We start from the raw sequence: 27,615 nt of genomic DNA, 5'->3' as shown, positions 1-27,615 counted from the left end.
TCCTGTGTTGAAACCGATGGTGACACGCGGATTGCACGCCTTGAAAGATGCGGCACTGACGCAAGGCAAAGAATTTCTCCAAAATGTCATCATCGACAAACAAAACCCTAAAGAAGCCTTCATGAGGGCTGGCAAAAATGTCTTGCTGCAAACGGGTAAAGACATTTTGGGCCGACGAGACACACCTATAAATGCCCTGCACGCTACCGAGTCAAGCATTCAGCAAGGACAAGGCAGAAAGAGACGACGAAGAAGAAAACACCCTTTCACCAGACTTCAAGCGAGAAAGGCCAAGAAAAGAAGAACCGTTCGAGACTTAGACGTTTTCGATTATTGAAACACAGAAAAAAATGATGCACCGAGAGTCTTGCGCTTGTTCCAAGACGGAACTGGATCTGTTTGCCATGCCCCCCACCATGATGACGATGCAAGAATCCCAATGGGTGGAATTTCATCCCGTCTCCTCACTGACCGATTCCGCTCCCATCGAGTTTGAAATCAAAGGACAACCCGAAGATTACATCGATCTGAATAGCAGTTACTTGTACCTGAAAGTCAAAGTTCTAGATAAGGATAATGGTGCAGTAGAAGACACTGAGAATATAGCTCCCGTCAACAATTTCATGCATTCCTTGTTCAGCTCAGTGGACTTGTACTTGAACAACAAACTGGTTAGCAGCAGCATGGATACTTACCCTTACCGTGCCTACCTGGAAAATCTCTTGACGTACGGAATAGATGCCAAGGATACTCATCTCAATGCCTGTGTGCTGTGGGAACCTGACGACGCAAATGAGTTTAACACATTAAAAAAAGACAATGACGGCTTTGAGGAAAGACAAAAGAAAATCCTAGGTGGAAAGAGTTTAGAACTGATGGATCGTTTGCATTTGGACATGTGGTTGCAAGAGAAATATTTGCTGAACGGGGTCAATATCCGCTTGAGACTGAATCGCAGCAGTGCCGCTTTCCATTTGTTGGCTGATGCTGATGCTACTAAGACTGGCAATCCTAAAAGCAAAATCGAGGAAGCCAGACTCTACGTACGCCGTGTGGAAGTGTTACCTAAAGTGGGAAACGACATCAGTCAGACGTTGAGCAGAACGACCGCCAAGTATCCCATACGACGCGTGGAAGTGAAAACCTTCACCATTCCCACTGGACAGCGATCCATGATCGAAGATCATCTGTTCCAAGGACAGTTACCCAAACGTTTAATCCTTGGTATGGTCTCGAATTCAGCCTTCAACGGAGCCTTCCTTGAAAATCCTTTCAACTTTCATCACTTCGACGTGAAGAAAATCGAAGTCAGTCGCGATGGCAAGACCTTGTGTACCCGACCTTTCGAACCCGACTTTGATCCCACAAAGAAGAATTACTTGAGATCGTACTTGTCCCTGTACGAAGCCACCGGACAGTTAGGAACCAACACCAGTCACGGCATTACGTACGACGATTACGCAGGAGGTTATGCTTTGTGGGCTTTCGATTTTACTCCAGACCAAGGCAGCGACGAGGGACATTTCCACCCTATAAAATCTGGCCAGATTCGTGTGGAACTTCAGTTTGCAGATCCTCTGCCAGCGACAGTGAACGTCATCCTATATGCAAATTTGATAATACGATAGAAATCAACAGTTTGAGAGAAGTCATCCTAGATTACTAGAAACCATGGAAAACTGTTATCTCTCTTTACCTAGTGGAGAAACTTTGGAGATGGAATGTAAGGAGACCGTAGAAAAAGAAGAAGTGATCATGATGAAATCGAGATGGCCAGAACAAGAAGCCCATTTAGTCTCCTGTTTTGCCAAACACTTGGTCGACAAAATGACGGAATTGATCAAGAAAAATTGTTATGGATGTCAAAACGATCATCCCAGTCAAATTCAACACGATAAATGCCTGATGTTGAGTCAAGAAGAAAAATTGGACGAGTATCTGGACGAAGCTTGGAGTCTCATCTCGAACAAAGACGTGTTGCACCAGTGGTATAAAGACTTGCGTGAACATTCTTGTCCACCATTAACCACTCAAGAGATCCATCGTATCGAAGCTCTCCTGAATCAGAGTGAGGAAACAGAACGAATAACCGTTTATTCCTCAGACATTTTCAAGCAAAAAGTCAGGATCGAATTGACGACGTATTATTACCTGTGAAGAAGAAGACCACAAAACAATGGATACCTGGGAACTTTATTACCTTTTGAACCACAGTTCGTATACGTCTTCTTGGAATCCCGTCGTCTGTGCTAAAGATGAACTCCCTCATCGCAAACCTAAAGACCATCAAGCTTACGTGATCAACACGGACGACAGTCATCTCCCAGGAACCCACTGGGTAGCCGTCTACTTTCCTCAAGAAGGATGTGTGGAATATTTCGATTCGTATGGATTGCCCCCTTTGGAAGACGATATCATCGACTTTATGAGAAGAAATGCTCAAACCACCCGATTCAATAATGTGAAATTACAAGGCACAGATTCCTTGGTGTGCGGACAATATTGTGTGTATTTTCTGCATCATCGCAGCCTGGGCTATTCCTTAGAACATTTAGTGACTCATTTTGATCCTCGTTCTTCTGCTAGAAACGATGTGAAAGTAGATCGATGGTTTTGTGACCATTATGCTTATCTTTTGTCTCAAGCTAGGAAACGTAGTGTCCATCAATGGCCTAATGATTTCCAACAGTGGAAATCACAATTTCATTCACAACGTTGTCAGCCCTGTTTAAAGTAGATGGTTAATTGAGAAAAAAATGTTTGTGATTTGAAAAAAATTGTTTGATGTTATAGTGTTGGATTATTGTTAAAAATGTTAGAGTTGTTGTTTAGTGTTAAGTGATTTTTGAATAAAAAATGTTGTGTTTTGAAAAAATGCTTTTGTCTTTTGTTTAGCTTATAGCTTGTTAATTCTTATAGAATGTTGAATTGATGCTCTTTCATTTCTTACTATCCCTCTCATGACACTCATTGAACGTTGCGGCTCAAAAAACCGTGTGGGGGATGTTTTCCTTCACGTCCGCGCTTTCACTATAATAACCGGGGTTGTTTCCAGTCTAGCCATCCATTGTCGACTCATCCTCCTAAGAAGATGTGCTCCAAACTAGCTAAGCTCAACGAAGCCTACGTGAATTTGCATAGGGTCAGACACAGTCTGACACCGAAGCCAGAAGAAATAGAGAATGTGAGAATGTTAAAAATCACTGAAGACCTGATAGAAGAGCTCTTCAGAGAAGAAGTGAACAGGGAAAAAGAAGAATGGACGGAGAAGTACAGACTTCAGAGACAGCAGCAACAGCAGCAACAACAGCAACAGCAGCAACAACCTGAAGCTGACAGAGGCTTTGTCGATTGTCGTATCGACACCAAAGAGTTCTTCTTCTCTTTCCGAAGAAGCAGACCTATCGCCAGAAAGTCTATCCTCAGAGGACATCGCATTCTTAGAAACTAAAAAAGAATGCCATAGCAAACAAAAAAAGCCCTTTTCAGGGCTACCCAATACTCTAGAAAAGAAATAACGATCGATTTGCCAATGTGTGTAGGTAGAGTAGTGTGAAAATAAACACTAACTCTTTATTGATAGTGAGAGTGTATGTGTTTGTGTGTTTGTAAGTGCTAAAGTAAGTTGGTGTGGATAGTAGATTAAAATGATATCTTTTCTTAGTGTTTGAGGTGCATATTTGGAGTTAGATTGAATTGCTTTGAGTATGTGGATAGTCTATTGAAGTGATTTATAAAAAAATTTTAAAATAGTGATGGGTAGCATAAAAAGTGAGTGAGTGTTTCTTTTAGGTCCGCGCGTTGTTGTTTTTTTTTGGCCATGATCTAGGTAAGATGAATTTTATGTTATTAGGGGATGTTTTCCTTCACGTCCGCGCTTTCAGTATAAATTGAAACTCGTTCGGCAGTCCAGCTACCCTTGTTGATTGATCAACACCGAAAAATGAACACGAGACTTGAGAAACTGTTGGAGCTTCATGTGCATCTGGAATATGCCAGGCGCATATTAAATGAACTGGCCGCGGAAGCCATTGTCGAGGAGGGAAGGATAAGAGAGGAGGAAAGAAGAAACAAAGAAGAGGAGGAGAGAAGATATAAAGAAGAAGAAAGAAGATATAAAGAGGAAAGAAGAAACAAAGAAGAGGAGGAGGAAAAGGAGAGAAGAAATTTCAAAATCCCAGAGAGCGAAAATTGGGATTCTGAAGCGACATATCCTGCCTCTGCTCTCTCCCCCCAAAAGGTAAAAAGTAACTGGGGGATAAGATGTGTATGTGGCGCCAGGCCTGGAAGGTGCCACCATTAACCAGGTGTCCATGAAGTTCCAAACAAAACAGCCCTTTTCAGGGCTACCCAATACTCTAGAAAAGAAATAACGATCGATTTGCCAATGTGTGTAGGTAGAGTAGTGTGAAAATAAACACTAACTCTTTATTAATAGTGGAAGTGTATGTGATTGTGTGTTTGTGTTTGTGTTAGTAACTAATAAAGTAAGTTTGTGTGAATAGTAGATTATGGGTTTCTTTATTGTTTCTTAGCGTATGTGGAGAGTATAGTTAGGGTTATATTATATGAAATGAGAAAAGTGGGGATGTTTTCCTTCACGTTCGCGAGTTGTTGGGTCATGATCTAGGTAAGATCCATTTTATGTTTTTTAGGGGGATGTTTTCCATCACGTCCGCGCTTTCACTATAATAACCCACAGTGTTCGTCGTTCAAACCATTCTGCAAAGAATAAAAAGAAGATGGCGTCAAACCAAATCGACAAAATACAAACCTTGCAAGACGTTTTAGACAACTTAGGAATAATGGAACAGATGCTATTAAGACTGGTTGAAGACCATTATTCCTATAGTCCCCATCGTGTGAAGATGGAAATTAATAACTTAAGGAAAGCAAAGGACAAGATTAGTGGTGTCATGAAAGAGATCAAGGAGGAGAAGGAGGATGAAGAGGAAAGAATAAGAATACGCAATTGGAACGAAAAAATTGAAAAAGAAGAAGAAAATGAAAAGAGGAAGAAAGAAGAGGAGGAAGAGAAGAAGAAAGAAGAGGAGGAGAAGAAAAAAAAGAAAGAGAAGAAGAGTGTAGGAGATAAAATAAGAACTTGGTGGAGGAAAAGAAGAAATTAGAAGAAGAAAACCCAAAGGCCCTTTTCAGGGCCAGCCATATTTCTCGAAAAGAGATAGTCTTTGAATTGCCTACCCCTTTTTTAAAATTTTTTTTTTTAAAAAAAATCCCATGTTCCATTCCCCTTGTCCCTAAACAAGCCCAAACTATTCCCCATGTTAAATTCCCCTTGTCCGTAGAGTGACCCACGATTTATCGCCATGTTAAATTCCCCTTGTCCGTAGAGTGACCCACAATTTATCGCCATGTTAATTCCCCTTGTCCGTAATCTGACCCACGATTTTTCGCCATGTTAAATTTCCATTGTCCGTAATCTAACCCAGGGGGGGTCTGTAATGCTAATTCCCATTGTCCGTAAAGTACCCCCCTTAACTACTGCCGTTGTAAAGCCTTTGCTGAAGAAACCAAAACAAAACCATAACGATTTAAAGAACTACCACCCAGTTTCTAATCACCCATTCATATAAAAATCTTAGAAAAGGTTGTTCTATCCCAGCTTGTATCTTATCTGAATTCAAACAGTCTTTTTTAAGTATGTACAATCTGCATATCGCCCTTGCCACAGGACTGAAACTACTGTTCTAAAAGTAGTTAATGACATTCTCTCTGTTTTGGATAGCGGAAAGATTACAGTTTAACAGAAACACCAACTTATTAAATGCTCCCCAGTAATGAGGTCAGTTTTATTCGTTTGCGACGATACTGAGAAAAATAATAACAAGAACAGCCTATTTTCTTACAACCTTTTGTCTAGACCAGGTTCTATATAATTTATAAACTGACATACTCCACACAAATGTTACAGTGTTAATTTGCGTGCGCTAAATATGCAGCTCCGTAGATTATAATGTAACTATGTCGGAGTCAGTCCTATTGGGGAAAAAACGGTATTTCCTACTATGAAAGCATTGCTCAGATGAGCATGTACAAAGGCCGGATCTATTTAATATAGGAAAAAAAGCAGGAAAAACTAAGGGTTCAGTGCTCGCAGCTTACAAAATGACTACGGTGCTAATTTAAGCAATTTCTAGATCTACAAGAGTTGTCGTATGTCAGAAATTGAAGAACTTACTTTGAGAGTATGTATTCGAAATGTGAAAGCAAATCAGGGAGAAAAACTTATTTTAGTAATTCTTGCCGTTCAGATATAGCACGAACTTTTAAAACGAGTAGCACGGTACAAACAGAGCGAATACACTGACAACAATAAGTCACGGTATTTCAATGTCCCACAGAGTAGAACTTGTCATGGGGACGTACTTGTATCTAACAAGAGTGTATCGTCTATTTAGAGACCCCTCTTTTGATTATACCCTAAGATTAGTATCCTACATTTAACATGTCTTTGAAATGCGGTCCACGGATTTCCGTTTAGCTGAACGCAGTTTTAAGCAAAAGAAAACTTGCTGAATGAAAAACAGTGATATTGTTTAATGTATTCGTCGTAGATTGCATTCATAAGAGTAAGTTTTGTCAATTGAAATGGAGTAAGTGAAATTGTTCTTTATCGATCAAAACCTTTTTTTTTTGTTGAATGTTTAGCGCACACAAAAAATCTCGTTTCTTGATCGCGACATTATTCATCCCAGAACAGTTACATATCCTACATTGAATAAAGTTTATATTTTAAATGCGATTTATTATAGCTTAATTTAAAGAAAATTAAAACTTGACAAATGGAATGCGGTGGTATTATGTATTCTTAACTGCGAACCATTACTTGTTTTCATCGTAAATTGAACTCAATAAGATATAATATAATTTCAAATATGGTTTAAAATGCTCACCGACAGCTAAGAATCTTGGAACCACATAGGTTTGTCCTTTAAAATGTATCGACTAAAATTGCTCTTTAGCTATCAATACATTGAAAGTGATTTTTGTGGAATGTTTAGCGAGCAAAAGGAGCAAAGGATCTCTTTTTTAATACTTTACTCACAAATTTCTCAAATTTAAATGTTTATTTTGGAAGGGATAGATGTACCCGTACAAGAACCCAATATGACCATTTTACGGGAATAAATTTAAAATTCATTCCATGGACTCCGGGCTCGTTGTTAAACTTTCAGAAAGTCCATGGTTTTGTAGCAAATGTTTAAATAATCTGACAGCACATTACATGTGTCGCCATGTTATTATCTGGTGGTTATTGTCTGCAACAAGTTCTTGGTTTAGTTCCAAAAGTGCTTATCTCTAGAAAAGAAAAACAAAACTTAAGCCTTCTTTAATGAAACTATGTTATCTTTCCTAAGATTACAAAGTGGGGTTATATAACATTTTCAGGTTATTAAAATTTGTGTCAATGACTGTCATGAGGAAATTTTTCAATGGATAAACAACTGTAATGAATGCGAGCACGGCCAAACTCAACATCATTCATAATTTCTAAATCATGTATATTTTTTGTGTATCTTATTAATAATTATAGAACGAGAGATTGAATAATATCTTCTCCAGATCGTGAATTTCTGCGATATGGCCCTAATGCTTTGCCATAGACATATGAATTTCTGCGATATGGCCCTAATGGTTTGCCATAGGCATATCCTTCTCGACAAAAGTCTTCCAGACCATGATTAGATCTTTTGTCATCACTAAATCGTCGTTTGCATCTCCAAACAAGTATTTTTCCATACCTACCTTAACATGCCTTTTGGCAATTTTGAACTTATGTTTCAAAATTTAAAACAAAAACTTAAAATGCCGTAATTTATAACTTTTTCTCAATTTTAACAGAATGAACAAAGTGAATTAACACAATTATGGCGGCGTTTAAAAAGACGTAAAATTCTTGCATGTCAAGGATCTTGTGAGTAAAAGTTATTTCTTAAATCAACAAGATACATTGCATGTAACGGTACAGACAGTGTTTTATGTGTTAAACTTTAATGACATTTTTTTTAAAGACATTAACAAATATGTATATAAATAGTATGGTAGAAGCTTCACTAACGTCTAATTTATAACGTTTTATTTATTAATCATATAATAAATTTGTTTCATTTTATTAGTGCCGTTTATTCCAATCCGTTACGAAAAATTGCGCGTCTTCTGACAACGAATTTGATCTGGGAGAAAAGTCATTGCAATTTTTCCTTTTCATTTTGGATCAATGTAATATATTTTTTTTAAAATATTAATTAACTTTCACAAAATAAGAAGCATTTTTGAAAATGCTGCCCAAATGGTTATTCACCTACGGTCGGATAAATTGTTTTAAATGCACAGTGCTATTTTAGCATGACAATATAAAATAACCCGTAGACATATCTTACATAATTTTTAAAATTTTTTTTTCTTTAGAACCGCTCCGGTGACCTAGTGGTTAGAGCGTCCGCCTCGGATGCGGGAGGTCGTGGGTTCGTTCCCCGGCCGATTCATACCAAAGACTTACAAAAATGGTACTAACAGCTGCCTCGCTTGGCGCTCAGCATTATGAGGTTAGTGTTAGGACGGGTCGTCCCGGTGTCAGGATAATGTGACTGGGTGGGACATCATGCCACATGTCTGCGGCATCATGTCCCAGTGCTAGACATCATTATAAACTGCCACACTGCATACATCGTAGCGATATGACTGAAAAATTGTTAAAGCTACGTTAAAAATTCAAATCACACACACACACATAATTTTTTTATTATTAATTGTTATCTGACATATTATAATACTGGCACGAGACCCGTTAAGCGAATCAGTCATTGAGGTAATGTACAGAATGACAGCAACAATTAGGGTGACACAAATTTTGTAACCCTAATGTTATTTAGGCCATAAGGCCTATTTAGTGACAGTGAACAATCACCGTAATGATGGTTCCTTTGTAACAGACACACACACACACACACACACACACACACACACACACACACACACATTTTTGGTAGAAGATCGTCATTTCCACACAAATTAGGCATGATGCTCAAAGTATAAGGCTGATGGTTTAGCTGTGGCAACATCCGCTTTGATATGCAAGCTAGGCCACTTCCGGTATAATTTTGAGACAAATCTGTTCATTTCGTTGATATATCGTCCCAAAAGTATATTTGTTAAATAAACTTTTGTTTTCGTTATTACTCTCTTTCTTTCTTCTCAGTAGATTACCGATGGTTTATTCAACATTTATCCACATAGTCTGGTACTATATTTACTCATACAATGACAGACATGGGCCCTGATATTTATGATAGGGCCCGGTCAACGTGTTACTGCCATCACGGAGGTTGGTTTGTTGAGTGTTCCTCCGTCAATTAACGAAGGGAATTTGGACCAAATTTTCAAGAATATCTCAAATGCCTGGTAGCCCATTTTGACACTGCTGCACTGATTAGAGTTAATTGTTTCCGTAGGAGTATAATTAACTGTTGTATTTTTTTTGTTAAAGGAATTGCATACTGACACAAATATGTGGATACATTTTCAAGAGCCGTTAACATATATTTTCAATGGGTAAAATACAATGTTATCCGAGGAATGCAGAAGTCTGCTAAATGGGTAATTTCTTTTTAACAAAACATATCTATCTAATCGTTTTCGTCAACATTAGTGTCCATATTAATTTGATCAGTCCCTGTGCAAATTTAAAATTTCATTATCATGAAACAATATTGCAGATGTGCTTCTATTGAGAGAATGAAATAAAAGAGACGATATTCGAACAAATGTGGAATCAAATAAAATGAAGAAGAGAGTAACTCAAATACTCAAAATCAAGCTCTGAGAAGCGAATGTAATAGTAAAATGAAAGAAAATGAAATAATCACATGAAGGGTCGGAAGGAACAAATCTAACATGAATGAAATGATCAAGTGTGAAAGACGACATCACCGTATATGTAGCGTAATCGCATATCTCAGTGCCTCAGCAACATTGGATACCCATAGCTTTATTGTTATTCCTGCCAATGTGTATATAGGTCTTGATAATTTGTGTTATATGATTCATTGGCAACACGGTACAAATTTGAATAGACTGGGATATATTACCAACGAACGAACACACACACACACACACACACACACACACACACTATTTCGCATACCAAAACAAAAAACACTTACAAAAGTTTCAAACTTGGATTTGTGGCTTTTTACTTTTACATCACGATCATTTATTTTCTTTTTGAACTAATATAATGGAGATAATATATGTTGTGCTATCAGTCAGAGGAAGAACATTTTGTCAAGCTATTTAAAAGTGTATTTTTTTTTCTCCTGGAAAACAAATCCCAACTCGCCCCCAACAAAAATATTAAACGCTCAGTCAGTAAACATCGTGCACCAGTTCTCACTCTTAAAAGATGCAAATGCCAACTTAAACAATTCTAATCATAATAAGAAAAGAACATTTTCTGACAAGTAGAACACATATCAGTAATCAATAGATGTAAACTGTATATTTTACAACAAGCAACTTGTAACACGTCCACTCTAACGACACAGCCAGGGGAAATCTTTGGAGGCATGGGCAACAGGAGAAATAGAACTGAAAAAGAACCCTTGCACGCGACGGCATCATCGAGTTACTCGGTGCATCAGACTGGTGTAAATCAGGTTTACAATCTTCCAGATGAACGAACTTTGTTCCAACTGGTCTCCCCACCGTCCAATTTGGGGTTCAAAACTCTAAAAAAATTCAACATGTTTTAGTGATTAAATCTAAGACCTTGCGACGCTGAAACTTAAACGCATATTTGGATGCAACAACAATATATTGCCTGATTGCCGATTTGTATATAAATATGGGCCATTACTCACAAAAGGTGGTCAAACGTTATTGATCATCAAATTCATCTATATATATGATTGGTTAAAGCTTTACTTCAATTTGAGTGTAGTCAAAAATAAAAAATACGAAAAATATGCAAGTATTACATGGCATTTTGCTCTAGATTTGATGCGGATGAAGTGAAATAATTATAGGAAATGTAAGGTCAATGGGTTCTTGATTTCTTTCCTTGAACCGAGACAGCATAGAGTGTTTGATAAATGGAAAACAAATTCAAGACGCTGGAGGGGTCCCAGGTTTGTTCACGGTCGTACGCACGGACAAATGGGCTTAAAAGTGATCCAGTAATGTTCGGACGGAATGTTTTTAAAAAAGGAAACAAAACGTACACTGATTATTAAAACTCTTGCTCGAAAAAGTGGCGGAAGACACAATGCAAAGAACTAGGCAAATTACTATACCCCATCAAAGCTTATACTTCATATATCTTTGAATTTTCTTAAATCATCAGTGATCACCAATTAATTAATAATGTCTTTAAAATTCTGTTACCGGAGTATTATTAGGCAATCATTAGTCGTTATTATAAATTCACCGTCTCTAAATGTTTTGAATGCCAGAAAATTGTTAAGAGGCACAGACTCTCTATCCTCAAGTTTGAATGCATCTGGCTACGTGAACAGTGTTTAGGTCAGCAGAACTGTATAATCTATTTGACAAAATGACGATAATACAGCTTGAAGCAACCTGGTAAGTTTTGAGTTGACTAAACTACCTTTGTTATAGAATTGCCTATCATGTTCTTCTTTATAATCAGTTAAGTTTTGCATGGTCCTGCCTGAACTTAGAATATTACTGTTGAGGATGTGAGGATGTTAGCCAGCATCAAGTCTCGGCCAGAGTCTTGGTTCAACGAGATCTTGAAACTGTTACCCAGCTCTTGCCACGTGGAGGCCTCCTCAAGTAAGAGCCTCTATCTCTCTGTCTGGTACCCAAAAGTTTTTACCTCCCATTTTAAAATGTGTTACTAAATTTGGATGTTGGCTTAATTAATCTGTCAAGTAGTTTGTATTATTTTAGGTTTGAATGATAAATAATATAATTTATATGTTTGAAGAGTTGTTCGATATTTAATTTACTATGTTTGGATACAGTTTCTTATTCTGATCTAAAACATGAATTAAAGTTTTCAAATATATTAATTAACAAAACATAAAATATCCAGTTTTCAGCATTTTGTCTTGCACATATTGTACATGCGATTTAAAGACTTAAATGGGTGTTCCATCAATCAAAATAAGATACATTGCCAAACTGAATTCCACAACGTCTAAAGATAATTTGGACCTGGACTCGTTTTCAGCGGCTACAAAGACTGAGATATCATAGGGAATTGGACATTTGTTTAGCGAGTAAAATGTAAACTCTGACTCTTAGATTCAGGCTAAAGCTTCAGTGGATAACTGGTCGTTCACTATTTTGCATCTGCTAAGAAGCTCCGATTAGACTTCTGGATGTACAGTGTATATCAGTAGATAACATGGAAGTTTTCTCTTGTGAAGCAAGTAAACTGTGGTCTTGGACTCGTTTGTTCCGGAAAATTCCAAACTTGGACACTTTCCCAGCGGGAAGATACCACTAAGAAAAATAATGTCTTTTTATCTTTTGCAGTAGGTTACACTCCAATAAATAATCAGGACTGGTGTTTTGCATCCTTCATAGTTTTGGAACAAGACACTCCGATCAGAATAGAAGCTGTGAGAGACAGTCTGGCCTTTAAATCCTTGTATCAGCTAAATTGTAAACTTAAATTCAGTGATACGGGTTGAAACTTCGATAGAAACTCCAGACATGATGATTTGGAAAACAATACTTAGCGTGGACTCTTTCACAGAGGGTACAATATAAATTTCTCAACCAGTCGTCTTCCTATATATCTTTCGACCGGAAACTATGGTCACGAAAATAGAGTCAATTGAATGTCTTTATCATTGTGTTCCTCGTTCGCAGATACTTAGACGAGATATACGATGTTTAGTCAAACTATCGTTTTTGATTATTTTGTGTTACACTCGAACATTCAGATATTTTTCTCAAGCGATTTTATTTTGTTGTAATTCTGATGTGATGCTTGATAGTATTAACACAAGTTGTTTTCCCCTCTATCATAAGCATTATGGTGTTATCACAACTTGAATAATGCTGTCAGGTTCTTTGTTTACATTTATGCAATTCAAAACTACAAACTATAGATTATATGATTTAACTGTTTATCTTTTGCGCAGATAATTAAATGTTACGCAGTTCTTTATCAATCACACAATGAAGATAATATGGATAAAACCGTTGTGTTCCTTTTTCGGAGATTTTCGCAGATGTTCGGATGATATCTTCGCAGTTCTTCAACATCGCCAAATGGAAGTAATTTAAGCGACCTATATCCTTTCCTTTCTTCTTTTCTTACTTGCAGACTTTCAGCATTGTTGCATTATTTCTGAACAGATTTCATGGCTAATTTTCATCCTCTATCAGAATCTCTCATCTTTGATTTTTGAGACCATTTGATCTTTAAATCGCATTTTGATTCACAGAAATTGTGTGTCTCTATTTCAAGGAGGCTTTTTATTTCAAATGATTGATACTTTTAATTATTTTCGTTTGGACGTTCTTATAAATATGACATTCAAAGTTTCATTTAAACTCATAAATAAGAATTTACAATATGTACAAAGTGCTTGAAACATAATTACTTAGATGAAATAATGCAATTTGCAGACATCAGTCAAACGATATAGAGAATTCCAATAACGATTTTTTTTTGGTGCGGGTAGACAGACAGAGAGATAGATAGAAAACATGCACCAGGAAGCGAATTTGCTACACAAAACATTTTGAATAATATTTATAACTTTTTTGCAAGAGTATAAACTTCGATAAATGTATATCAGTTGAGTTGCAATACAGAAATAAAAACATGACTAAATTTCCACCTTGTTGTGTTGAGCAACAATTCTTTTATTTTTTCAAATGGAAAGGGGTTAAAAGTCATGTTTTTGAAATCGTATACGCATGATATGACTAACCTTCCACCTTGTTGTGTTAAGCAACAATTCTTTTATTTTTTCAAATGAAAAGGGGTTAAAATTCATTGTTTTTGAAATCGTATACTTCTGATATGACTAACTTTCCACCTTGTTGTGTTGAGCAACAATTCTTTAATATTTTCAAATGGAAAGGGGTTAAAAGTCATGTTTTTGAAATCGTATACACATGATATGACTAACTTTCCACCTTGTTGTGTTAAGCAACAATTCTTTTATTTTTTCAAATGGAAAGGGGTTAAAAGTCATGTTTTTGAAATCGTATGCTTATAATATGACTAACTTTCCACCTTGTTGTGTTGATCAACAATTCTTTTAATTTTTCAAATGGAAAGGGGTTAAAAGTCATGTTTTTGAAATCGTATGCTTATGATATGACTAACTTTCCACCTTGTTGTGTTGAGCAACAATTCTTTTATTTTTTCAAATGGAAAGGGGTTAAAATTTATGTTTTTGAAATCGTATACACATGATATGACTAACCTTCCACCTTGTTGTGTTAAGCAACAATTCTTTTTTTTAAATGGTAAGGGTTAAAAGTCATTTATAGTGAAATCGTATACACTTATATGATGGTACATTCACTTAATAATCTCCCTTGCTAGCCAAATTATTTCCCTTCTCGTAGTTTCGTCATGAGCTTTAAAGCTGAATCCTGTTCTTGATCGTTTTCTCCACGACCTTCCGTATGCCATGGAATGATTGAGCAAAAATTGCTCAACTGATATTTTATTATTTTCGGAAAAACATACGACTTTCAAATTGACGAAAATTGTGTTGAAATTTCGGACAGATTCAGAAATCATTATTGCAATTACACAAGTTCCCTCTGCAACACACGGTTGTAGATAATTAATTTGCTCGTGTTCCCCGTGTAAAAAATATTTACATAACATTAAAAAGTTGTTTGTTTGACACTCAAACAGTCCTTTGATATTGATGTCATCTCCCTCAGACCTTTGATATTTTGTAACGTTCATATCAGGTGGATCACATGGTTTATTATAGACATCGAAATATAACCAATCTCGTCCGAGAGTTCCAAAATATGAGACATAGTAATTATAACATTTCATCTGGTAAACAGCGTTTCCAAACTGAAGCAAGATTTTTGTCTCGATTGTTTCTGAAACTCCAAGTTCACCAAAAAAATAAATAAATTCAATTTGTTGACATAATGAAAGATTAAAAACAAATTGCCATGTTTTACAATATTTACCTTCACTAATGTGTGTAACACCGATATAACTCGGCTGTTTAATATATTTAAAATCTTCGAATTTAAATTTGACCTGTTTCAACACATTAGCAACAAACTTGTCTTTCTCATTAAAAACCTTTTTAATATATAATTTAACTGAACTTTCATGCACTTCATACAAGTTACCTAATCTTTTATGCTGGAGAAGGTTTTGTTTTTGAAAGCGGACTGTACTATCTGATGATAAAAGTAAGTCATTTTTGAGACTATTAGAAGTAGGTTTGTAACGTAAACAAACGTCTTTTTTCACGAATGTAACAACAATACCATTTTTTGTAATTATTATATCATCCATATGAAATTTCTTCATTCTGAGATTCTTGATTGAATTCATAGCTTCGGACTCCTGTATGTTTAAATAATTAAAAAGTTTTTGTGGTAGAGATTTCATTTCTAAGTTTTGTTTTAAATCTTGTTCATAAATCTCGAAGTTTAAATTTGGGGGACATAATTCATTCAACAGAGATTTTAAAAAATCATAAATGTTACCTTCACGATATCGCAAATCCCTAGTTTGGGTAGGAATACACGATGTATCGCAATGTGTAGTTTTGTGCCGCCCCTGATCCATGTATTCTATAATGCTCCTACCAGATCAGCTTATATTTATATAGATCACCAGCATGTGACATGCCTGTTTTAACGTCAATCATTGTTGAATAGGGTCTAGTCCACTATAAAAATAGGTATCATAGTGTGCACGTATTGTGCATGCAAAATTTGAATAATAACTAGCGATAACAGATGTGCAAAAATACTCAATACTACATTACCTACTGATCAAATGGAATAGGACCAGATAAATATGCTAATGACTCTGTTGAACTGCTAGGTTACATAGGCTGAATTTTGTGCCTTCGTTCTATCAGAATCAAACTAATCAAAATAATTCCACCTGTATTACGTCACAATATAAACTTTGCTCTTTGTCCGTATTCACTACATGCTTATAAAACGTGAGTCATAATATTACGGTGTTTGTAGTTACCGTATCAGCTCGGCAATCATTTATTATGTCTTGATATAAAAGACCTTGTCGAAAAGGTCGGATCATTTGGCAAAATTTCAATCATTGAGTTGATGACGTTGGTATTAAACTATGTCCCTGATAATACGAGGCTTTTAGCTATTGCTTAATAACCTAGTCATAACTAAAAAAAGAATTACTTTCTGCCTCTGCTAAGCAGAATGGGATTATACTGTTGAAAACATTGTCCGTGTCAGGAAGAGTAGATTCCCTTGAATACTTGTCAACAATTGCGTAGTTTTGATGAATAGTCTACATGTTACAGATTATCATCAAAATCTGGAACCAACAAAAGCGTGTGTGTGTGTGTGTGTGTGTGTGTGTGCTAGAGACCAAGAAACCTAGAGTGAGGGTTATTATAAATATCAATCAGAAAGACGATATGACGATGTATTAAATGTATGGTGTGGTAAATATCCGACTATTGACAGTACTGCAATGTTGTGCCAGAAACATGATCTTTCTATCTGGGGAATAGGATAAGATTTGTTTTCACGACCTTGATAAAGTTGGAAATAGTCAGCCAGATGGGGCCGTAATGGAACACTTTAACACTTTAACACTTACCGAAACCGTTCCATGTCGGACAGCACAGACTGGGAAGCGTGGACATGATGTAGGCATAGGCACATCGATGCAAACTAACATGACTCCCTCCATACTTCTAAGGAGCTGACCACATCGATCTTTTGGCATGCATCCATCTTTTAAGAAAAGACTTATGGCGTCGGGGCTGTAGTAACTCACCACCCATCGGGGTGCCAGTTTGTCGATTAACTTTACGACTCACTGCATTACGCTGGCATAGTCCTAGACGTTCAAGACAGGGCCCGATTAACGTTCACCGACTTCTTTCATACCTGCACCCCATATCTATCCACAACTCCGTTTCCTCAGGTCTCCACCCCAATTTAAGTGTTGTTCCTATGTAGGTTTCGGATTGGATCTTCAGACTTTGCTACTGCTGCATTTCGGATTATCCAGTACTTAAGCACGGCAGCAGAATCAGAATTAAATTTTCATTTTGTGATCTTCCTGGGAGCTTTTCAGAGACTGCACTGTTATCTTTTGCGGGCGACCGTCTGGACTGATTTAGCCGCGTACATATGCTCAAAGCGATTGACGTCTTTGTCTACTATTAATACATTAGAGGTATGCGCTTTTGCTCGAAGTTAATAACGACGTTGCCGTTAATGTCAGTCGCGACGAATAGAAGGCACCATTTTATTAGCCAAGCCTCTGCATCACGACAACACACTTCCAAATCCATGAACCAGAAGTGGTAGGGTGGGACGGAAAGCATCCATTAGTATCACCAGGGCAGTAGAGAAGTGTCTTAGGTTGATTGACTTGTCCTCAAAAGTAGCACGAATAGGGGAACTCTCTCTCTCTCTCTTTTTCTCTCTCTCTCTCTCTTTCTCTCTCTCTCTGTTCGCATTTTCTGGAGGTCAGTATTGCAATATGTCCTGAGACAAGGAGTTTGGTTAAAAAGCATTCTCTCTAATAACGACCACTAATGCTTGTTAATGCTGTTCATATTTACTTTGGTTATATACCTTTTCAGACGGTATTGGTAACTGCGAGTATTTATCTTATAGACAGAAGGAAATCTATTTTCTTACACCCCGAGAACCACAAAGGCCGATGAGGAGAGGGAAGAATGAGGGCGAAATTCCCATTTGATTCTACAATTTTGAGGCCTCAATTTTGGCGCGCACGTGAACGGAATGGTGCGCTGGAAATATACGGGATGAGCTATTCCCACAATACACCCCCCACCAAATTGTACGCTCGCGTGGGAAAATGGACCCAGGTCTTGTGCTTACACTAGCTGTAAGGATTTGTTTGTTTGTCTGGGCCGTTCATTCTTGCCAAACATGGACATGGCGTTCCACAAGACTGTGGCGTCGTGGTCCACCAGGTCCAGGAGAGCCTGGTCCAGGGTGGACACATACTCCTCCACCTTGGAGAGGACCGACATCTGCGCAGTGTTGATGCAAGGGAGACCTTAAGCTTTCGAGCGGTGTAGTGTGTGTGCTGTTCAGGGCAGAGCGCCTGGTGATGGCCAAGTCGAGCTATTGTCAGCGATGAGACATGGGGTGATCCCAAGACACGTTGTGTTGTGGCTTACACTTGAAGAAGGTGTTTGTAACGCACAGGTCGCAGCTATAGCAGTCTTTGACCATTTTCTTTTGTCTTTCCAGTGCCATTATGTCCGAGGCAGGTAGGCCATGACTTGTGGTCCGCACCTTCTCTGGCATTAACGTCGTCGAGGAGGAATAGTGGTTCGCCTTTAGGGCATACATAAAACTAATAATTTTGGCCTTGTGACGACATGAGGTTGGGTCGTAGACACTGAAAATGTTTACAGGACCTGCAGCAGTAGCAAGGCCGATGGACAAGAGACACTCAGTGCTCCCTGAGGGAGGCTCATCCAAAGCCAGAGGATATTTGTGATGGTGATGCCAACTCCGTGGTGGTGGGGCTCCTCAGATTCTCGACCATTCCAGAAGAATGTGTAGTTTTCCTCTCTGGTGGAGCCACTGAAGGAGAGCCTAGTTTCCTGACATTTAGTCTGGTGAGCTCTCTGTCTTTGATGGACATCTTCCCGGTGTTGTTCACCTCCCTGAGGTCGTCAGAGATACCTGTGCATATGGTGCGCAAGTTCCAGCTTGCGAATCGAAGAGCTGGAGTCTTCTTTGTTGGTTTCTTGTTTCTTTTGTCTGGTGCGGAGTTTCCGTTTACTTGTTATGCTGAGCAACACACTGAGCTCCAGGCACCCACTGGCCAGGTAGACGATGGCGGGCCAAGACCTTACTGACCGGGGGCTGCCCGCTTGAGGCTGGCGGTAGTCGGCCAGTGGTACGCGAGGATCCCTCCCACCGTCGAAGCTGACCCGTGGCTCCCTTTCCATACGCCAATAGGGTGGGTCTTATAACCCTTGGACTGCCAGTTTCCGTGTTGTTTCCTCACTCAGGAGCGAGGCTGGTATGGCATCTCCAAGGCGCAAGCCTGGGCATGGAGTATGGAGATCCTGGGTTGCCCATACGTCAGGACCCCCCTCTCGTCCTTGTAGGTGGGGTCCAAAGAAATGCTGAATATGACATTTGGCTCCAATTCGGATGCAGGAGCTGCCAGAAGGAACTCGTAGTTGACACCCAGCCGCCTTAGGGGCTCTACACTTCTGACTTGGTTTACTCCCGTAGCCTTTCCTTCTCCCGAAGAAATCCACAAGGCAGCGAATTGTATAATGTCAGAATCATGGGATACACATAATCATTAATTGATTCTACTGATAGTATTTAGTACGAAACATTATCATTAAAGCACACCCGTTTCCGCGGCATTTGATAATAATGTCCCGGATATAAAAAAGCCCATCTTTCCAAGAAAGTGACAATTGTTTCGAGAGAATCGTTCACTTGTCCATCGTTCACCTTAAGTATCTGCCATTTATAATATGCTTTAAGATTATTTCAGAATACGAGTTTTTGAACCACTACAATAGCTCCTCCATTTCTTGAAATATAAAGCTCACTTCATTTTGTTATAATTGCTCATTGAATTGAATCCAGAACTAATTATCATACCTTGGTGCAGGACCAAAACTTGTTTTGTGTCTGTGCCTCAGAAAAATAAGATGCATGTCTACAAATATGCCTCATTTGATGTATATTTTTACATCTTTACCATAGTTGTGAACAGTTGTTATTGCATTGGAAATAAGAGTGATACATACATACATACATACATACATACATACATACATACATACACACACACATACATACAACACGCACGTACGCACGCACACACACACACACATACATACATGTATGTATGTATGTATGTATGTATGTATGTATGTATGTATGTATGTATGTATGTATGTCTGTATCAATGTATGATATCATATACGAAACAAACACACGTTTACTCAACAGAATTCAAAGAATGATCACGTAACCTGAAGAAAACCGACATCTTGACGACTGTCAAATATTAAAATATTCCAAACCAGCGTCTTGTTACGTTTGACTAAATTCTGTTACATGTACCATATTTCGTCTTTTTCATATCTAACACAAATTGCCAGAGAGGATGCGTATCCGTTTATTCATTAGTTTAGATTTCATTTAGAATTGAGGTTTATTTCCTTTGGCAAGTACCCAACCAAGTGATTTGAAATCTTAAGTTACACCATCGTACAAACAGGAGGAAAAACACTGAAGCTACGAAGATATGAAATGTTTGTATGCATAGAGGCAATCATACTGGCGTTGAAGCTGAAACGTGAGACTCTACAACTCCGGAAATCTTGACAAGTTATATAAGGTACGTAATTACTCGGGGGCTCCGAGTGGCCGAGTGGTCTAAAGCGCTCACCGTTACGGATCACTGCCATCTCACCTCTGTCTGCGTGGGTTCGAGTCTAGGATTCGGCCAATGTGGGTATGTGAGAAAGCTTGCCAGTAGCTTCTCGTGGGTCGGTGGTGAAAAATGGCAACCCCGCAACAACAACAACAACGTAATGACTCGAACGTAGCTAACGATAGTAATCAACAGGTTACTATTGGTATTAGACATATTCTAAACTTGAATGACAGATGGGCAAGTTTGGGGATCAATCAAAATACTTGCCAATTAAGCATTGAATTTTAAGCACTGCTTGAATGATCTTGGTACATAATGGCTAGAAATATATTGTTTACAAGGCAAATTTGTAATACAAATTTATCGGAAATGACATGATAAGTTTTGTCATACTATTTGTAACAATAACCGCAGTAACACATCCATACTACTAACCTTAATTACGGTGTTTTAAATGTATCAATGTCGGGAATATTTTGTCTTGATGTCATGTTACTTCAAATGGGATTACAATAATGCCAGATTCATAGAGATATATGTGAACTGATGAATACATTAGCGTCTAAAGAAACGGTGGTCTATTTGATAGTAGCTGAAATGACTCATTTACAGGGAGAGCATTGCGACTGCCCGTTTGCAAATATATTAAATAATCAATTAAATCTATGTAAATTTAGCATTTTTTAGTTGGAATGTCTGGTTTTTGATGAAAGTGAAACATAATTTTAATTAGCACGTTTTCACTACATTTAGCTCATTTATCGGTTCAGCTTATAAGCTTTCTATCGTAGATCTTCTGTATACCTTACTTATTAATGAAGACTATTGGAAATGTTGATGTTTTCGTGAACAATATACCTAGTGTTATGATATATAATTTTGCTTAATTTAGCTGCCAATTTTCCAACAGTGCGTGCAGTTATTAAAGGTATGTCATCTTTGAATGACTGAAGGGATATCTTTTCGGACATGTATAGTATTTTGCACATTCTCCGCTGTAAAAGAATAAACAATTTTATTTATTTAATCGTGAACTATAGTTAGAATACAATATTTGGCAAAGCTTTATTTAATTTATATGGGCAAGAAGAGTATACATGTTTAGCCAATCCTTTGATTTCAATCGATATACGTTTTAACATTGCATATATATATATATATATATATATATATATATATATATATATATATATATATATATATATGCAAAATGGGTGAAGATAATGACTTTGGACTGTTTAAATATACCACCCATGTATACAAAGAATGCTTGATTACAGTAATTATTGTTTATGATGTGATATTCAACATTCAACATGATGTAGCTAAGCATTAAATGTATAAAAAAAACAGCGCTATTTTATAAATATATAATTGTGTATTTCCTTACATCCGTAAAAGATTACTCTTAATGAAGATGTTATCCAGCATCAAGTCTCGGCCAGAATCTTGAACAACGAGATATTGAAACTGTTACCCAGCTCTTGCCACGCGGAGGCCTCCTAAGGTACGAGCTTCTATCTTAATGTCTGGTGCCCAACAAGTTTTACCCATCATTTTAAAAACCAAACACATCATGACCATTACTTGTGCTAACTTTGGGAGTTGTTTTATTATTCCCTCCAGTAGTGAGCTTAAATATAGGTTTGAGTGATCAATGCTATAATATTTTGATGTTTGAAGAGGTTTGAGTGATCAATGCTATAATATTTTGATGTTTGAAGAGGTTTGAGTGATCAATGCTATAATATTTTGATGTTTGAAGAGGTTTGAGTGATCAGTGCTATAATATTTTGATGTTTGAAGAGGTTTGAGTGATCAGTGCTATAATATTTTGATGTTTGAAGAGGTTTGAGTGATCAGTGCTATAATATTTTGATGTTTGAAGAGGTTTGAGTGATCAGTGCTATAATATTTTGATGTTTGAAGAGGTTTGAGTGATCAGTGCTATAATATTTTGATGTTTGAAGAGGTTTGAGTGATCAGTGCTATAATATTTTGATGTTTGAACAGCTGTCTGATAGTTAATTTGAAATATTTGGACAGTGCTTCACACTCTGAAATAAAAGTTGACTTAAAGTTAGCAAATTATTTATCAAAAGATTGAAATGTCCTCCTTGCATAAATCCTTGTACATATTGCATATTGTATTTGCGATTTAAAGTGTATTGTCCATTGTTATTCCAAATATCTAAAACAAGATATCACTACTTCCACAGAACGTCTCAATGTGGACCTGGAAATCTGTACAGCCAGTAAACTTTACACTTTGACTCTTAGAGTCAGGTTAAGGCTTCAGTGGATAATTTTGTCGTTGACTGTTGTAGAGGTGGAAAGCAGCAAATGTAACGTTTATTAAATAACATGGACTTGTCTCATCTGGGGCAAATAAACTGTTGTCTTGGACTCTTTGGTGCTGGATAAGCTCCAATTGGGACAGCGACACTTTTGTAGTGGCGAGATACATGAAAGAGAAATTTTTTTTTTTAAAAATTATTCTTTTGCAGTAGGTTGACACTCCGATAGATAGTCTGGAGTTTGTGGCTGTTTGCATCCTTCGTAGTTTTGTACTTGGACAGGGCACTCTAGTCCGAATAGAAGCCCTGAGAGATACTGTGGGCTTTTAATCTCTGAGTAGCTAAATTGTAAGCTCATCCTCTTTGATAGGGGTTGATGCTTCCACAGGAAAGCCAGACATAATTACTGGAAAAAGTAGACTCTTTCACAGAAGACGAATCACTTGAATATTCCCAATATAAACCTTCTACTTGAAACTATGGTCACACAAACATTGTCCATGGAAGTTATTGATCACTGTTTACCTCCTTTTCAGATACTTATGAGATATACGAAAATTGGTCAATCATTTCTGTTTCTCTTAAGTTACAGTGGATGACTCAGACATTTTGTGCCTGATAGTCTGAGCAAAAAGATGATATCGGTCTTTAAGAAGCATTTCGATGTTGTTGCAAATTGAATAATATTTCCGATTCGTTATTCACATTTTTATTGTTCCATAAGTACAAACTGTAACTTCCACAACTGAATCTTTAGTCTATTTCGCAGATGTTTAAATAATATATCGTAAAGTTATCTTTACTAGTTCTTCAACAATCATATAATTAACATAATATGTACCAAACTGTCATCTGTTCTATTCCTTTTCCTGACCTTGTCCAGATGTTCGGATATCTTCAACAGTCATCCATTGGAAGTACTCTAAGCCACATATATCCTTAATATTCCCCTTTTGTGGTAGTTGCAAGTGTTCAGAATTGTTGCAATTCTGATATTGGAATACTTTTACAGACCTTTCAACCTCTAAATCGTATTTGTATATTTTTAATTATGGAGATATGTTTACTGTACCAAAAGCTAGTTAGTGAAAATATTAGTGAAAAAACGTTAAGAATTATTAAGGCAATTTATATTGATATAAAAGCATGTGCTATGTCAAACAGTCTTAGTACCGATGTGTTTAATTGCCCTTTGATGTGCGACAAGGTTGTTTTTATCGCTTTTACTCTTTTCTTTATTTTTTTAAATGATTTGAAACCCTTTTTAGCTGAAGGGAATAGGCGAGTGTCTGTAGAAACCTTAGAACTATTTTCACTGTTGTATACAGGTGATTTAATTGTCTTTGCTGACACTGCTCACAAGTTGACCAAGATGCTCAGTAGGCTGCATAAATATTGCCTAAAGTGGAAATTAAAGGTGAATATGGAACAAACAAGAGTGGTTGTATTTTGCAGAGGTGGCTGTCTTATAAGTCTTAGAAGTTACGAATAGTAATACTATGGACATACAGAAGAAAAGAATGAGTCATCTCAAAAGTATTTAGGATTCATATTTTCTTCAAAAATCTCTTTGTATATGTTCCAGAAAACTCCATTCTTGCAGGCGCAAAAGGCTGTTCATATATTGTAACAAAGTCTTTAAAAAGTTAGAATATTACACGTAACTGGATCGCTTCGTCTGTTTGACGCAAAGATAGCTCCCATACTTAGTTATGGAGCTGAGGTTTGGGGGTTTAGGATGCCAATGTTATTGTAAAAACTCATTTTTCTTTTTGTAAATATATCTTTGGTCATCTAAGTCTACTCCAAATGCATTCGTATATAACGAATTGCGAAGAATTAGTATACAGTTTATAAGATCTAAACGTATTTTGAAATATTGGCTATGAATTTAAAAAATACCAGAAGACAGATATCCTGAACAATGCTACGATTTACAGTTAAGATGGGGGGTGGGGAGGGGAGGGATTGTGATTGATAAGCTATGTTAAAAAGCTTATATTTACATTTGAATTTGGCAATGTTTGGTGTACTCAAGGCGTAAATGATGAAAATATATTTCTTCGATTGTTCAGGCAAAGATGTGAACATATTTTGGAGCAAAAGCTGCAGGATGACATTAAGTCGATGGAAAAGCTGCTTGTATTAGTCATTGGGAGTAGAATATACTTGTCAAAAATATCTAGAATTGTTGGGAGATAACAATCATTGTTATATAATCACTAAGCTTAGAGCGGGGAACTTGACAATCAGAGTTAATAATGGAAGATATGAAAGTATCTGCTATGAGGAAAGATTGTGCCAAATTTTTAACGTTATCGAAATGAATTCCATTTTATTACTGTTTGTCCACTATTTGAAGAAATATGAAGAAAATATTTACCCACCTTTGTATATAAAACTCGAATTTTAGAAAAAGTTAGTTTCTTTATAAACAATGATACTAGTAAAATTATGATGAATAATTTAGCATTGTTTACTTTAAAAGCCTTAAAGATTAGAGAAAGTGTTTTCTCAGCGACTCCTCCTACATAAAACTTTAGATCAATATCACAAATGTTGCTCCTCACAAGTTATAGGGTTACCCTTAAATCCGTTTGTTTGATTACTGTGCAATATATACTTGTATCTCTCATCTATATTCGAGAAAAGCAAAAACTATTACCTTCGTGTAGATTACTTCATATTGTTTTTGTAGGGTTTAACGCCATTTTTCAGCACACGATAGGCTATACATGGCGACCAGTATTGATGGTGGAAGAAGAACCCGGGAAAACCCCGGAAAGAACCACCGACCCAAGAGAAGCTACTAGCAAGCTTTCTCACCTACCCACATTAGCCGAAACCGAGACTCGAACCCAAGCAAACAAAGGTGAGATGGCAGTGATCAGTAACGGAGAGCGCTTTAGACCACTCGGTCACTCGGGGCCCCATTACTGCTTATAAATACGGTGTTCTTTTGTTACGCACTATAACCTTGTTTTGTACTTCATGATGTATGGATATGTATCATTGGTCAGTGGCCTATATTACAAATAAACACTATTATTATTAATTGATTTTTAGACTTCCATTTAAGTGACCCATTTACAGAGTCATTCAAACGTATACAAAATAATTAAAACTATACTACAGAAAGTGTTTGATACAGAAATAATGTGGAGGAATAATACAGTTTAAGATACTAGTCAAGTGGCATACAGTATTCCAATGAATGATCTTCTGGGTAGACAGGCAGAGAGTCGGATAGAAAACATGCACCAGAAAGCGACGAATGTTACACAAAGAAACCGTTTTTTAAATGTTTATGACTTTGTTAAAGATTGCAAGAATACTTAAGTATGTATGTGTCTGAGGTTTAATTATTATATAACAGTAATAAACATAAACGCCGTATAAAGTGAAACTTGATTAAGATTTCGTTTTTATTAGACCCTATAATTTTACGAATTACACGCAACACCTGCTAATTTGTTTAACATTTCAAGTTAAAAAATTGATAGAAAGACATCGGAATCAGTCGAGTTGCCGTATAGAAATGTACCGCGACCTTTTATATTTTGTAACTTTCGCATCAGGTGGATCAGGTGGTTTATTATCGACATCGAAATATGACCAATCGCGTCCTAGAGTTCCAATATCTGAGACAGTAGTCATAACATTTCATTTGGTACACAGCGTTTCCAGGATGTAGCAGGATTTTTACCTCTTGTTTCTGAAAGTCCAAGTGTTCCAGATAAATAAATAAATTATAATTGTTGTCATTACGGATGGACTGAAAAGAAAGTGCCATGCTCGACAATATTTATCCTCACTTATAAGTGTAACCAAATATAACTCTACTTTTTAATGTATTTCAAAATATTCAAATTATATTTATCCTGTTTCAAAACGTCTACAACAAATTTGCTTTTCTCATCAGAAATCTGTTTGATATATAATTTAAATGAGCTTTTATTTACATCATACATGTTTTCTAAGCTTTGATGGTGGAGAAATGCTTGTTTTTAAAAGCGAACTTTACTATCTGAAGATAAAAGTAAATCATTTATGATGCTATTAGAATGAGGGGTATGGCGTAAACGTACGTCTGGTTTTCTGAATGTCACATCAAAACTATCTTTTGTAGCGATTATATCATCTACATGAAATTTATTTGTCCTAAGGTTCCTGATTAATTTAATAGCGCCTGACTTGTGTATGTTCAAAAACTTAGAAAGTTTTTCGGTAGAACTTTTGCTTCTCATATTTTAAAAAAGTGTTTTCCATACATCTTGCAATTTAACCCCTGCATCAGAGAGTTTACAAATTTATAAATGTTACCTTTGGTACGTGTCCCTTGTTTGGTTATACATATATAAAGTAACACAATGTGCAATTTTATGCGCTCCTGATCCCTGCTTTCTATAATGCTCCTGTTAAATCAGCATGTATTTATATGGATCATCAACATGTGATATGCCAGTTTTAAAGTCAGTTATTGTTGAATAGGTCCAGTCCCCTTTGAAAATGGATGTAATGGTGTGCATGTATTGTTCATGTAAAATTCGAATGATAACAGATATGCAAAAACATATTACGTACTTGTTAAGTGGATTAGGTCCAGATAAAGATGGATGTGTCCAAACTACTAGTCACATCAGATGAATTTTGTGCATCCAGCCTTTTGCATCAAGATAATCACCACAGTAGGAGCAACAGTTA

General features: G+C 36.9%; 1 long non-coding RNA gene across 2 annotated transcripts in view; it reads right to left on the bottom strand.

Moving 5' to 3' along the window:
- Window positions 1-15,800, bottom strand: part of LOC149795196 (uncharacterized) — a 37,962-nt gene extending 22,162 nt beyond the window's left edge. The window contains exons 1-2 of one of the 2 annotated variants that reach the window (XR_016422277.1): window positions 15,703-15,800; window positions 10,190-10,748 (exon numbers count right to left, since the gene is read on the bottom strand). This is a non-coding gene — a long non-coding RNA (uncharacterized LOC149795196). Of the gene's footprint in view, window positions 1-10,189; window positions 10,749-15,702 lie in introns of those variants that run through there. The other variant, XR_016422276.1, reaches the window with a different exon arrangement.
- Between the last annotated feature and the right edge of the window lie 11,815 nt (window positions 15,801-27,615).

Source organism: Sinohyriopsis cumingii, chromosome 7, assembly GCF_028554795.1.
Source record: "Sinohyriopsis cumingii isolate HCF-2022 chromosome 7, ASM2855479v2, whole genome shotgun sequence".
Classification (NCBI taxonomy): Eukaryota; Metazoa; Mollusca; class Bivalvia; order Unionida; family Unionidae; genus Sinohyriopsis; species Sinohyriopsis cumingii.
Note: the sequence above shows the minus strand (reverse complement) of the source record. Positions and strands in the feature narration are given on the sequence as shown.